This window comes from Eleutherodactylus coqui, chromosome 6, assembly GCF_035609145.1.
Source record: "Eleutherodactylus coqui strain aEleCoq1 chromosome 6, aEleCoq1.hap1, whole genome shotgun sequence".
Taxonomy (NCBI): Eukaryota; Metazoa; Chordata; class Amphibia; order Anura; family Eleutherodactylidae; genus Eleutherodactylus; species Eleutherodactylus coqui.
The window spans coordinates 55,696,946-55,709,021 of NC_089842.1; the positions used below are offsets into that span (position 1 = coordinate 55,696,946).

At 47.4% G+C, this 12,076-nt stretch overlaps 1 protein-coding gene across 1 annotated transcript in view; it reads left to right on the forward strand.

Moving 5' to 3' along the window:
• The window catches only part of PLCH2 (phospholipase C eta 2), a 699,861-nt gene that overhangs the window by 659,043 nt on the left and 28,742 nt on the right, over positions 1-12,076 (forward strand). The gene's annotated exons all lie outside the window — the stretch shown is intronic.

Below are 12,076 nucleotides of genomic sequence, written 5' to 3' on the forward strand. Positions count from 1 at the left end.
AGTGAATGGTGCTGAGCTGCCATACTCAACCTTAGAACAAGTATGGCACTGTCTGTAAGTACCACGGTTGGGAGGAAAGCAAGTAAGATTTTCTAATCCTGTGCAACACATTTAATTCGGGAAATTTCAATGAGTCTAATGGTAAATATCCTAGCGAAGATCATCCTGTTCCTCTTTACATTGTAAAGCAATTATTTTAGGTATAAGTACTGTATTCTGCTTGGAACTACTTGACCCAATCTCCACCCAACGTCTTGCAAGGCTGGCATATTTTGTCATATAGCCTATGCAGTGGCCCATACTTCACAATGATACTGAGCTTTTCGCAATCCTACATGGAAAGTTTAGTAACTTGGCATCATGCTTTGCTTTACTTATCTGGTGCTGTAACATAGTATGCTAGGCCAAAAAGAGACAAACATTCATCCAGTTCAGCCTTTTTCCACCCCACCATGTTGATCCCCCCCCCCCCCCAAAAAAAATAAAGAAACAGGCAGAAGCCAATTTATCCCATTCTGGGGTAAAAATTCCTTCCCAACTCTATAATGGCAGTCAGAATAATCCCTGGATCAACACTCTTCAAAGAAAAGTTCCTTCCTGACTCCAAGTCTGGCATTCGGAAGATCTTTGGATCAATAATCCCTCTGGTTATTTAATGTCTATATCCTGTAATGTCGTAGCACTCTAGAAAGACATCTAGTCCCCTCTTAAACTCCTCTATGGATTTTGCCATCACCACGTCCTCAGGCAGAGAGTTCCGCTGCTCTTACTATAAAGATCCTGACACACACCGTATTTTAAAGACCATGCAGATTCATAACCTCTTCCAAGTCCTCCATGATTTTGCAGGTGATGAGAACTGCTAGTGTTCCCTGCTGGTTAAATGTCTATATTGAGGCAGTTCTAGTGATTTAGATGGCATCAGAAGGCACAGGGTAATCTCTGCTGATAGCAGTTTGAGTGGACAGTACCATATGTTGACTACTCCCATTAGCAACCAGTATAACTAGAACTATATCTCTGAGCTCGACTACCGGTGTAGTTCAGGATCCGTGCAGTAAATTAATGTAAGATGCACATTTATATGAAATGATATCTATATAACGTTGTAAAATTAATCATTCATTACAATGTTAGTTTATATCCTTTCTCTGTAGTTCCTGGGTATGTCAATTGCCCTAGTGGCATCCTACTGGACCCTATTCACACCATGTTTATCACATAGGCTGAGAAAATGAACCAGTGTGAACGCCAAATAGATAGCCCTGATGTATGCAGCTGTTCATTGATGCCATCCCTTGGCTTTCTTTATGAAATGCCCTGTTCTCAAAGGGGTTTTGTCAGGATAGCTGCTAAGTCTGATGAGTGCGGGCTCATTACTGATCCCACTGTCCCCCTCTCTTACTCGCTGTGAGATTACTGCCCCCCCCCCCCCTCACCTTCACCCACATTAAGGAGCCGACAGTGAAGCATGCGCACGGGTACACCATTCATTACAATAGGGCTTACAGAAATGGCAAAGTACAAGTGTTCAATTATCTTTTGTCGACACATTGAAAATGAATGTAATGGCATGGCGCATATGTGACAGTCACGCCAATACATGTCGTCTTCACTGCGAGGAGTGCAATGAGGAGGACAAGGAGCCCCTGTTATTGGGATGGGTGGGGGTCTTAGCCGTGATACCCCCACAAGAACAGACTCTTATCGCTTATCCCATGCATAGGTCATAAAACTTTTTTTGATACAACCTCTTTAAAAAAAATAGTACCCTATACTTTTAATAAGGTGGGGAAAAAAGGTATAGTGTATATACCTCCCAAACATGTATGCCAAACGGAAGCTCTCTTTAACACATGTCAGATCCGCAAATCAAGCCTCCCATAGGGAAGTATGGGCGTCCGCACATGAGTTAAAGCATATAGATTTGTTTTGTGGACCTTTTCGTCTGGAAAACAAATTGCAGCATGCTCCATTTCAGGCAACGGAAGCCATCCGATCTGCGGCTAGTGCGCAATTGAATTGCAGACAGGCCGTGGATTTCGCAGTAAAGCAGGAGTTTAAACCCCTCCACTGCACATGTGCGGCGGCTCGCCCGGCTGGTGCTTCTGCACATATCCGCAGTGAAGAAAATAGAAGATCCGGACGAGTAAGCAGTGTCCTCGGCCGCAGGCAGGTTGGGATTCTGCTGTGGGCTCCCGCATGCAGAATCCGATCCGCCCGTGGACATTGGGCCTTAGTATTCCCTATAGACCTGTTTTGGCTCATACATTGGAAGGCTTTTGTCTTTTGGTGTGAACATAACAATCTGTGACCTGAATCGCTTGTAAATGTGGAATGTTGTAACTAAAACTGTGCTAAGCAACAGTACTGCCAAAAGACATTAGATGACTGGTTGCTCATCTGACTAATTTAGGTGACTTATCTCTATGGAGATAGCAATCATTATTGCTTCGCCAGAAACAAGCCATTGCCGGGCCCGTCTGGCTGTGCGCTCCGTTCTCCGCTGCATAGACATAAACGCATGACCGCTCTGCTGCACAGATCAGATGATTGATATGAGCAAGTAGTAGTTTATTGGTGAGAACTAGTAAATATCCAGATTTTAGATACCAGTGTATCTAAACTAGCAATATGCAGGACCATGTAGGTTATACTTCAGTTTAGCCTCTAGAGGGCGATACAAGCCAAAGAAAGCTTTTACCAAAAAGAAGCTGAAGGGAATTATTCTGGTAGCGGCAGCATATTACACTACACTGCTATATTAGATGGATGTATAAGAGATAATGTCAAATCTACAGTAAATTAGAAGAGTATTAGTAGCAATCAAAGAGTTCTATGACAACACAAAAAGCACATGATCACAATTGTAAGAGGATTCCTAATATTCTGCATACAGTAATTTATATATAATGCATGCCTCAGCTGCTGCAGAATCTCTATTTTGAAGTGGGAATCCCTGTCCTCCATTGATTGACTGATATATAACACCCTCATAATTTTTGAGAGATGAATGGAGGGATATAGAGGGAGACATATAAGATATATACAGGGGCGTAACTGTAGGGGATGCGTTTGCACCCAGGCCAAGGACCCTTACGGGACCCATATGGCCTCTCTTCTCCATTTAGTGAGCCTAGTACGGTAGTATAACTAAAGCATTATAGCTGGGGGGGATTCAGATTTTGCATTGGGGCACTGAATCTTCAAGTTACAGAGATGGGGAGACCGATGGGGAGAAAGAAAATGGATATAGAGAGATGGGGAGGGAGGAGATGGATATAGAGAGATGGGGAGGGAGGAGAGGGATGTAGAGAGATGGGCAGGGAGGAGAGGGATGTAGAGAGATGGGGGAGGGAGGAGAGGGATGTAGAGAGATGGGGGAGGGAGGAGAGGGATGTAGAGAGATGGGGGAGGGAGGAGAGGGATGTAGAGAGATGGGGGAGGGAGGAGAGGGATGTAGAGAGATGGGGGAGGGAGGAGAGGGATGTAGAGAGATGGGGGAGGGAGGAGAGGGATGTAGAGAGATGGGGGAGGGAGGAGAGGGATGTAGAGAGATGGGGGAGGGAGGAGAGGGATGTAGAGAGATGGGGGAGGGAGGAGAGGGATGTAGAGAGATGGGGGAGGGAGGAGAGGGATGTAGAGAGATGGGGGAGGGAGGAGAGAGATGTAGAGAGATGGGGGAGGGAGGAGAGGGATGTAGAGAGATGGGGGAGGGAGGAGAGGGATGTAGAGAGATGGGGGAGGGAGGAGAGGGATGTAGAGAGATGGGGGAGGGAGGAGAGGGATGTAGAGAGATGGGGGAGGGAGGAGAGGGATGTAGAGAGATGGGGGAGGGAGGAGAGGGATGTAGAGAGATGGGGGAGGGAGGAGAGGGATGTAGAGAGATGGGGGAGGGAGGAGAGGGATGTAGAGAGATGGGGGAGGGAGGAGAGGGATGTAGAGAGATGGGGGAGGGAGGAGAGGGATGTAGAGAGATGGGGGAGGGAGGAGAGGGATGTAGAGAGATGGGGGAGGGAGGAGAGGGATGTAGAGAGATGGGGGAGGGAGGAGAGGGATGTAGAGAGATGGGGGAGGGAGGAGAGGGATGTAGAGAGATGGGGGAGGGAGGAGAGGGATGTAGAGAGATGGGGGAGGGAGGAGAGGGATGTAGAGAGATGGGGGAGGGAGGAGAGGGATGTAGAGAGATGGGGGAGGGAGGAGAGGGATGTAGAGAGATGGGGGAGGGAGGAGAGGGATGTAGAGAGATGGGGGAGGGAGGAGAGGGATGTAGAGAGATGGGGGAGGGAGGAGAGGGATGTAGAGAGATGGGGGAGGGAGGAGAGGGATGTAGAGAGATGGGGGAGGGAGGAGAGGGATGTAGAGAGATGGGGGAGGGAGGAGAGGGATGTAGAGAGATGGGGGAGGGAGGAGAGGGATGTAGAGAGATGGGGGAGGGAGGAGAGGGATGTAGAGAGATGGGGGAGGGAGGAGAGGGATGTAGAGAGATGGGGGAGGGAGGAGAGGGATGTAGAGAGATGGGGGAGGGAGGAGAGGGATGTAGAGAGATGGGGGAGGGAGGAGAGGGATGTAGAGAGATGGGGGAGGGAGGAGAGGGATGTAGAGAGATGGGGGAGGGAGGAGAGGGATGTAGAGAGATGGGGGAGGGAGGAGAGGGATGTAGAGAGATGGGGGAGGGAGGAGAGGGATGTAGAGAGATGGGGGAGGGAGGAGAGGGATGTAGAGAGATGGGGGAGGGAGGAGAGGGATGTAGAGAGATGGGGGAGGGAGGAGAGGGATGTAGAGAGATGGGGGAGGGAGGAGAGGGATGTAGAGAGATGGGGGAGGGAGGAGAGGGATGTAGAGAGATGGGGGAGGGAGGAGAGGGATGTAGAGAGATGGGGGAGGGAGGAGAGGGATGTAGAGAGATGGGGGAGGGAGGAGAGGGATGTAGAGAGATGGGGGAGGGAGGAGAGGGATGTAGAGAGATGGGGGAGGGAGGAGAGGGATGTAGAGAGATGGGGGAGGGAGGAGAGGGATGTAGAGAGATGGGGGAGGGAGGAGAGGGATGTAGAGAGATGGGGGAGGGAGGAGAGGGATGTAGAGAGATGGGGGAGGGAGGAGAGGGATGTAGAGAGATGGGGGAGGGAGGAGAGGGATGTAGAGAGATGGGGGAGGGAGGAGAGGGATGTAGAGAGATGGGGGAGGGAGGAGAGGGATGTAGAGAGATGGGGGAGGGAGGAGAGGGATGTAGAGAGATGGGGGAGGGAGGAGAGGGATGTAGAGAGATGGGGGAGGGAGGAGAGGGATGTAGAGAGATGGGGGAGGGAGGAGAGGGATGTAGAGAGATGGGGGAGGGAGGAGAGGGATGTAGAGAGATGGGGGAGGGAGGAGAGGGATGTAGAGAGATGGGGGAGGGAGGAGAGGGATGTAGAGAGATGGGGGAGGGAGGAGAGGGATGTAGAGAGATGGGGGAGGGAGGAGAGGGATGTAGAGAGATGGGGGAGGGAGGAGAGGGATGTAGAGAGATGGGGGAGGGAGGAGAGGGATGTAGAGAGATGGGGGAGGGAGGAGAGGGATGTAGAGAGATGGGGGAGGGAGGAGAGGGATGTAGAGAGATGGGGGAGGGAGGAGAGGGATGTAGAGAGATGGGGGAGGGAGGAGAGGGATGTAGAGAGATGGGGGAGGGAGGAGAGGGATGTAGAGAGATGGGGGAGGGAGGAGAGGGATGTAGAGAGATGGGGGAGGGAGGAGAGGGATGTAGAGAGATGGGGGAGGGAGGAGATGGATGTAGAGAAATGGGGGAGGGAGGAGATGGATGTAGAGAGATGGGGGAGGGATGTAGAGAGATGGGGAGGGAGGGGAGGGATGTAGAGAGATGGGGGAGGGAGGGGAGGGATGTAGAGAGATGGGGGAGGCAGGAGAGGGATGTAGAGAGATGGGGGAGGCAGGAGATGGATATAGAGAGCTGGGGGAGGGATGTAGAGAGATGGGGGAGGGAAGGGAGGGATGTAGAGAGATGGGGGAGGCAGGAGATGGATATAGAGAGATGGGGGAGGCAGGAGATGGATGTAGAGAGATGGCGAGGCGGGAGATGGATGTAGAGAGATGGCGAGGCGGGAGATGGATGTAGAGAGATGGCGAGGCGGGAGATGGATGTAGAGAGATGGCGAGGCGGGAGATGGATGTAGAGAGATGGCGAGGCGGGAGATGGATGTAGAGAGATGGCGAGGCGGGAGATGGATGTAGAGAGATGGCGAGGCGGGAGATGGATGTAGAGAGATGGCGAGGCGGGAGATGGATGTAGAGAGATGGCGAGGCGGGAGATGGATGTAGAGAGATGGCGAGGCGGGAGATGGATGTAGAGAGATGGCGAGGCGGGAGATGGATGTAGGGAGATGGCGAGGCGGGAGATGGATGTAGGGAGATGGCGAGGCGGGAGATGGATATAGAGATGGCGAGGCGGGAGATGGATATAGAGAGATGGCGAGGCGGGAGATGGATATAGAGAGATGGCGAGGCGGGAGATGGATATAGAGAGATGGCGAGGCGGGAGATGGATATAGAGAGATGGCGAGGCGGGAGATGGATATAGAGAGATGGCGAGGCGGGAGATGGATATAGAGAGATGGCGAGGCGGGAGATGGATATAGAGAGCCGGCGAGGCGGGAGATGGATATAGAGAGCCGGCGAGGCGGGAGATGGATATAGAGAGATGGCGAGGCGGGAGATGGATATAGAGAGCCGGCGAGGCGGGAGATGGATATAGGGAGATGGCGAGGCGGGCGATGGATATAGGGAGATGGCGAGGCGGGCGATGGATATAGGGAGATGGGGGAGAGAGGAGATGGATATAGAGAGATGGCGAGGCGGGAGATGGATATAGGGAGATGGCCAGGCGGGAGATGGATATAGAGAGATGGCGAGGCGGGAGATGGATATAGAGAGATGGCGAGGCGGGAGATGGATATAGAGAGATGGCGAGGCGGGAGATGGATATAGAGAGATGGCGAGGCGGGAGATGGATATAGAGAGATGGCGAGGCGGGAGATGGATATAGAGAGATGGCGAGGCGGGAGATGGATATAGAGAGATGGCGAGGCGGGAGATGGATATAGAGAGATGGCGAGGCGGGAGATGGATATAGAGAGATGGCGAGGCGGGAGATGGATATAGAGAGCCGGCGAGGCGGGAGATGGATATAGAGAGATGGCGAGGCGGGCGATGGATATAGGGAGATGGCGAGGCGGGCGATGGATATAGGGAGATGGGGGAGAGAGGAGATGGATATAGAGAGATGGGGAGAGAAAATAGATGCCAACTTGATGAGCCAAACCACAGGTATGTACTTATAATTAACTTTGGCTCTAACCACGTGACAATCTTTTGTTGCACATTTTTTAGTTGTATTAAAGGTGTTGTCCAGCTTGGTGCCCTTTTACATGGAAGAAGTGTCGGGCACAGAAGCACCCAACAGGTCGTCCCAGCGATAATCGCTCCTGTGCTTTCACACAGGAGTGATCATCGCTCAGCGAATAGTGGCAGAGCGGCCCGGGGATCACGGGAAGATCGTTTGATTGTTAATGCCTGCACAATCCAAGCAATGAATGAATTATCTTACATCATTCAGATTGTGCAGGCATTTACACTAAACTATTATCGTTCGGATTCCTGCAATTCAGTGTAAAAGGGCCCTTATTTAATTTTTTTTTTTTTTCAAATAATTCTTTATTGAACATTTTAAAATATACATATATGCACGGTTGATCTGTAATGGGTACAATAACCAGAGTAAGAGTAGGTTGCAATACGAACACAAACAATGTTGTTTTGATGTGGAATCTAAGTAGTTAGATGAAGAACTCAATTGTAGTGTGTATTAGATTTGTGAGTGAAGTTTGGTGCTGTTTTAGTAAAAAAAAAGGTGAAATGTTGAGCCTGTGTGAGTACAGAGTGAAATTGGAACAATAGGTGTAAGGTTGAGCAAATACAAACAACATTGTGTCAAACATTTTGAAGTGTGTCAAAAGTGATTGAGTATGAGATTGATTTATTTGAGTATTGTGGTTGTGGGAGATGTATTGTGTTATTGTAGTTAAAAGAAGTGAAGTGTTGAGTCAGGTGTGTGTACAGAGTAAAATTAAAACAAACATTTTAACTTGTATTGCTGCCATGGTTTCCATATGCGATTAAATTTTGAAAGAGAATTGTTATTCTTTGCATATATTTTTTCAAAGCAATGGTGGTCAGTTATCATGTCCAGTAAATCCTTCAAAACAGGCGGGAAGTAAGTCTCCAATTTCTTGCTATAATATTTTTAGCCGCGAGAAGAAAGTGGCAAATCCAAGTCCTTTTGTCTGCTGGGAGTGATTCGCTCTCCAGAAGAAGGAGGGCAAGTTGAGGAGTTTTTGCAGGGCTCACTCCGGTAATGGATCGAATGGCGTCAAACACCTCTCTCCAAAATTTCTGGATCACGGGACAGCTCCAAAATATATGGTAAAGGGAGCCTTCAAAGCCACAATTTCTCCAGCATTCTCTGTTTGTGTTTGGAAAGCATTTGGCTAGTTTAGTGGGGGTGTAATACCACCTAGATAGCACTTTGTAGTGTGTCTGAAGCAGTCCGGCTGAAATGGTTGCTTTATTTGCTCTTTCAAATGCTTTCAACCATTGAGTAATTTTGAGTGATTTTCTGGAGATCACGTTCCCAGTTTAGCAGATGGATTCTTTTCGTGACATTTGTGTTGCCCACAATGACATCATAAAAAACGCTTGTCATGGAGCCCTGGCAGTTCGTGCATTTGTGGAGTAAGTTTTCTAAATCGTTTGGTAAAGAACATTTCCCCAAATGTGCACTGTTGAGAAGAGAGGCTATCTTCAGGTAAGAGAAAGTTTCTCTGTCCGGCAGATTGAATTTGGATTTGATAGTTGGGAAAGTAAGGGGTTTTCCCTTTTTCTAGGAGGTCAGATATGGATATGATTCCGCATCTGCGCCATTCCCCTAAGTTTAGATCTTGAATGAAGTAGGTTAGAATCTCCAAGGGGAGATTTGTAGGTGGGCCTTTAGCGACATGGTCAAACTTGTACGCTAGGAGATTCCAACAATGGATGGTAGTTAGCATTAGAGGTGAGAGATTTTTTATTGGGAGGAGAAGAGGAGTCTCTGGATTGAAAATGCCTAGTATTGAGGCCTTAATAAGCGAGCCCAGGGATTTATTTTGATTTCTATGTCTTTCCAAATGACACCATGGTGGGAGTTGTGAGTCTTTTAGCCAGTTGGCTGACTGGCCTAAGATGGTTGAATTGTAATATGCTTGGAGATTAGGTACTCCTAGTCCGCCGCGTTTTCTGTTGAGATATAGGATGGAGGCGGCTATTCTAGGCCTCTTGTTGTTCCAGATGAAATTTAGCAACTGTCTTTGGAAATTAGTGATTATGTTTTGAGGGATTGGATGAGATAGTGTGCGAAAGAGGTATAAGATTTTTGGTAGGATGAGCATTTTATATAGGGCCATTCTACCGAACCAGGAGAGTTCTTTTTTTCCCCAGCTCCTCCAGCTCCCCTCTCAGTGAAGAGAAGAGCGGGTTCATATTCTGTGGGACAATCTCTGACGCAGTACTGCATAGATTGATTCCTAAGTAAGGGATTGTCAATTTCCACTGAAAAGAAAACTAGTTTTGAAAGTCTTCTTTCAATTTTTTGTCTATATTGAAGCCCATAATCTGGGATTTGCTTAAGTTTAATTTATAGAAGGAGACTTGGCTGAACTGGGAAATGCACTCCTGGACCTTCCTCAGGGAGTTCAAAGGATCTGTCAGGGTGATAAGCACATCAGCGAAGAGGACGATTTTATGTTGCCTCATGCCAACTGGGATGCCTTTAATTGTTGGGGACATCCTTATCATTTCCGCCAGGGGTTCGATTATCATAGTAAATATTAGAGGGGACAGAGGGCAGCCCTGGCGGGTTCCATTAGTGATTGGAAATGGCATGGACAGGGCACCGTCAACTAGTACTCTGGCGGATGGTTGAGTGTAGAGAGCCTGGACCGCATGGAGAAAGTTATCTCCAACTCCGAAGCTTTCGCAGAACAGCGAAAGTGAACCCCCCAATGGACTCTGTCGAACGCCTTCTCCGCATCCAAGGAAAGGAGGAGAGAAGGCGTCCGACTTAAGTTAGCTAATTCCACCAGGTTTTGGGTTCTTCGTGCGCCGTCTGTTGCATTTCTACCTTTTGTGAAACCTACCTGGTCATTGTGAATGACCAAAGGGAGAAGTTCCAAGAGCCTGGTTGCCAAAATTTTTGAGTAGATCTTTACGTCAGAGTTTAAAAGGGAAATGGGTCTGAAATTTGCTAAACAAGAGGTGTCCTTTCCTGGTTTGGGAATAGTGATAATTGTAGCTTGTAGCATCTCTGCTGACATCGTTCCTTGATTCATTGAATCGTTAAAGATGGCTGTTAGGTGTGGGGCCAGGGAAGGGTAAAATTTTTTATAATATTCATTCGATAGGCCATCTGGGCCAGGGGATTTGTAGTTTTTTAGGCCACTGATGGCTTTAGTTACTTCTGAGATAGAAATTGGTTTATTTAGAGACTCGTTTTTTGATTTTAAGGAGGGAAGGGATATGCTCTCTAAGAATTCCTCTATAAGGTTAGGAGAGGGTTGAAGACTTTTGGGGTCCTCTGCTAGATTGTATAGGTTGGCATAATAGGTTCTAAATTGTTCTGAAATTTGTTGAGGGTGAGTAATTTTTGTGGTAGGATCCCTGAGGGAGTTAATAAAGGGGATTTTTGCCTTAATATGTTTTTTTTTTTGTGCATTTTAGCCATTAGTTTCGAGGGCTTATCGATATGTGAGTAAAAATTTGCTCTGAGAAAAGTGAGGTTACTGACATGTTTGCTAGGAGAGTTTTCCTCAATTCTCTTCTCAGTTCCATTAGTTCTATGTGGTGCTTGTTTTGGGGATGTTCTTGTTGAGCTTTTTCCTGATTTTTAATTTTTTCTAGTGGGGAGTCAATTTTCATTTGTTTGTTTTTTCGGTCTTGGATTTTAAGCTTTATTAGAACTCCCCGGATTACTGCCTTGTGGGTGTTCCATAGTGTGTAGTTACTAATATCGGGTGTAGTATTTATGGAAAAATATTCTTCTATAGCACCTTTGATTGATTAATTTTTGGTTGGCGGGTGAGTTGAACAGGTTTGTCGTTTCGCCAAATTCTAGTTGGATTAAAGGGGGCGTTAATGTTTAGTTTTAAGTAGATAGGAGAGTGGTCCGACCACGTGGTGGTGCCTATTGAGGAGCTAGTAACTGAGGTCAGGGTCCATCTATCCACCAACATTAGGTCGATTCGTGAGAATGTTTTATGTCTTGGTGAATAGTAGGTGAATTCTTTCGAAGAGTTGTTAAGACATCTAAAGGAGTCATAAAGACTCTCTTTGTGCAGCTAGGGTTGAAGTATAGGGGAGGTCCTTATTTGTGCTGTAGAGTCTAGGTCCTTGTCAGGGATGATATTGAAATCGCCACAAAGGATTAGCTTGCCTGTGTGGTTTTTTTTAACCTTTTTGATTAACTTGTTTAAAAAGGAAATTTGTCCCTTATTGGGGGCGTATATGTTTACCAGGGTCACCGGAACTTTGTCAAGTAAACCAGTTAAAATTAGGTATCTACCATTTCGGTCGACAATTTGTTCTTTAAGAGAGAAACTCAAGTTCTCTCTGAAGGCGATTAGGACGCCTGCATGTTTCTTTTGGGCATTTGCGAAATAGATATTAGGATAGAGCTTGCTTGAGAATTTTGTGGAAATGGGGTAGGTAAAATGTGTCTCTTGGAGACCTAGTATGTCGATGTTTGCTGACTTGGCGTCTTTCCACACCATTGCCCTCTTAAAAGGGGTATTTAGTCCCTTAACGTTCAGTGAGCAAACATTTAACGACATAGTGGGTGATATATATATGCATTGTGTATGGCGTTAGTTTGGCAGCATAGTTAACATACAATACAAAAAATTTAGAACTTACAACAACAGAAGTAGGTCTTCCTATGGAAAAAAGCGGAAGCTTATAAGAGTTGTTCTTGATGTCGGTGGTGATTTCCCCGCAA